The sequence below is a fragment of the Triticum dicoccoides genome, chromosome 2A (genome assembly GCF_002162155.2).
Source record: "Triticum dicoccoides isolate Atlit2015 ecotype Zavitan chromosome 2A, WEW_v2.0, whole genome shotgun sequence".
Taxonomy (NCBI): domain Eukaryota; kingdom Viridiplantae; phylum Streptophyta; class Magnoliopsida; order Poales; family Poaceae; genus Triticum; species Triticum dicoccoides.
The window spans coordinates 47,347,609-47,350,868 of NC_041382.1; positions in this window are offsets into that span (position 1 = coordinate 47,347,609).

Genomic DNA, 3,260 nt, shown 5'->3' on the forward strand with positions numbered 1-3,260 from the left:
ACCGGAGACGTGTCTCGATCATGTCTACATTGTTCTCGAACCGTAGGGTCCGCACGCTTAAGGTTTCGATGACAGTTATATTATGAGTTTATGAGTTTTGATGTACCGAAGGAGTTCGGAGTCCCGGATGAGATCGGGGACATGACGAGGAGTCTCGAAATGGTCGAGACGTAAAGATCGATATATTGGGCGACTATATTCGGACATCGGAAAGATTCTGAGTGATTCGGGTATTTTTCGGAGTACCGGAGAGTTATGAGAATTCGCCGGGAGAAGTATTGGGCCTTATTGGGCCATACGGGAAAGAGAGAGGGGCTGCCTAGGGCAGGCCGCGCGCCCCCCCAAGGCCTAGTCCGAATTGGACTAGGGGGAGGGGATGCGCCCCCTCCTTCCTTCCCTTCTCCTTTCCCCTTCCTTGTCTCCTACTCCTACTACATGGAAGGACTCCTAGTTGGACTAGGAAAGGGGGAATCCTACTCCCGGTGGGAGTAGGACTCCCTAGGGCGCGCCATAGAGAGGGCCGGCCCTCCCCTCCTCCACTCCTTTATATACGGGGGCAGGGGGCACCCCATAGACACACAAGTTGATCTTCGTGATCGTTCCTTAGCCGTGTGCGGTGCCCCCCTCCACCATATTCCACCTCGGTCATATTGTAGCGGTGCTTAGGTGAAGCCCTGCGACAGTAGAACATCAAGATCGTCACCACGCCGTCATGCTGACGGAACTCCTCCCTGAAGCTTTGCTGGATCGGAGCCCGGGGAGCATCATCGAGCTGAACGTGTGCCAAGAACTCGGAGGTGCCGGAGTAACGGTGCTTGGATCGGTTGGACCGGGAAGACGTATGACTACTTCCTCTACGTTGCGTCAACGCTTCCGCTTCGGTCTATGAGGGTACGTAGACAACACTCTCCCCTCTCGTTGCTATGCATCACCATGATCTTGTGTGTGCGTAGGAATTTTTTTGAAATTACTACGTTCCCCAACAGGGCGTCCCCGGGCGGACGCTCCATTACGTCCTGTCGCACCTTGAGGGCGGGAACGAGCCGTCGCTCCAGTACCCGGCGGCCACGGCGCCGGCCCCCCGGGCGCGGCGTATGGCGGTTTCGTCGTCGTTGTCGTCCTCCTCCTCCTGCTTCCTCTCCTCTGGCTCGCCGATGCTCACCAGCATGAAGGCCGAGCCCGTGGGAACGCCGCTCGGGCGGCGCACCCGCGACATCGTCATCAATGAGGGCGGCGGCGGTTCCTCCTCGTCCCGCGTCGTCAAGCCCAAGACGGAGCCAGGCCTCGTCGTCGTCAAGAGCGAGTAAGAGAGCTGGCCATCGACGATGAGGCCGCCCTGAAGTGGGCGCGCGAGGACTACGCGAAGCTGGAGATAGAGCGCCAGTGCCGCGCCCTCGAGGAGATCACCGCCCGGCGCCGTGGCCGCAACGAGGGCGACGTCATCATCCTCGAGGACAGTGACGAGGACGCGCCACCGAAGCCCGTCCACCAAGGGGATGCAGGGCAGGGGAGCAGCAAGGACGGCGGCGGCGTGAAGAAGGAGGAGGCTGACGACGGCGGTGATGGCGACGACTACAGCGGCTTCGACGTGTTCTTCGGCCTATAGGGCGGGCGGGGGACGGCGGCGCCTATTCTATTTTTTATATGAGTTTTTCAGACTTTAATGTACAAACATTAATGAAAAATCGCCTATTTTGCCTGATATGTGCCGTCTTTGGCCGACTTTTTAATTCAAAAAACGGAGTCTAGGTTCGGCGTCGGTCGGCGCTTGGGAAACTGACCGCACCCACGCCCATATTTTCGTCGGCGCGCCCCAGGCGACGCTTTTTCAAGCCTCAGGGGCCCGAACGGCTGAAGATACTCTAAGCCACAAAACCTGTCTTCAAAATTGTGCAATCCCGGAGCAGTTTCACTATATGGTTGCATATTGAGGTATACCGCCTTCCTCAAATATCCTCAGTTGTGTGCATCTCAACACTGCTTCATGTTATTTTGAGCCAGGGCCGGGCGGACAAAATCCGGGGCCCTGTGCGGAACTAAAAAATGGGGTTCTATCTTACTAAAAAGTGAACTAACGAGAAATTATAATGTACTCTCTCTGTCCGAAAATACTTGTCGAAAAAATGGATGTATTTAGATGTATTTTAGTTCTAGATACATCCAATTTTATCTATTTGTACGACAAGTATTTCCGGACGGAGGGAGTATATATATCAAGCAGAATTTTTTTATAATGTATATAATATAATGTCTTACATAACAATTGGACGTATAAAAAATCATACCTATTCAACTCCCGGTTGCTATTTATTTGAAAATTTTCATTCTTTTAGTATTCTTCGAAATGAAATCTTCAAGGATATCCTCGTAATCAATCTTCTCCAACACTTCACTCTCAAGTGCTATTGTGGCCAAATCGTTGAGTCTTTGTTGTGTCATAGTAGTACGCATATAGAACTTCAATAGCTTCAACTTAGAAAAACTTATTCCTGTCGATGCCACTGTCACAGGAATGGTCAACAAAACTCTATATGCAATACTTGCATTGGGAAAACAGTCATGCCGCTTTAAAAAATTCCGAATTTCAAGAGGTCCGACATTTTCTTTAGGCATGAAATTTTGAAGAAACTTCAACTCAACAAACAGATCATTGACATCAATATTAGATTGTTTATCCTTCATAAGGGCAGCCTCAAGATTAACACAAGAAGATTTCAAACTATCCATATCCAATGAGCGCAATGTTTCTGAGGTAAACAAGAAACCAAAAATTTTCTGGTAACCTTGATATTGCTGAAATCTCCTTGTGAGTGAGAAAATTGCTTGATCAACAACAGGTGTAAAATAGTTTTGGGTCTTGTCCGGTTGAACTGCTAAACTGTGACTGTGATCTCTAATGAAGACACAAAGTAACGATCCCTCCCAAAAATTAATTCAGAAATTAGGAATTATGAGTAGGAACCGAAGTTAATCGAAAAAAGGACTCGCTAAGCACCTGAAAGCTGGAGTCGGTGATGGATGACGGATCGATCCGACGATGCAACGAGCCAACGAGTATGAAATATGGGAGAGGAAGTCAGGAACAGAAAGGTCAGATGAGGCGAAGGCGACGAGATGATCCCTAGATCCCGTTTCCGTTTCGCGATCGAGAACAGGGCCTGATCGAGAGTTCGAGACGATCCCGATTCCCGATCGTAGCCTGTAGCGTAGCACAACGATCTTGTTTTTCCTTTACGGACGATATGTTTCCATCTTACGAT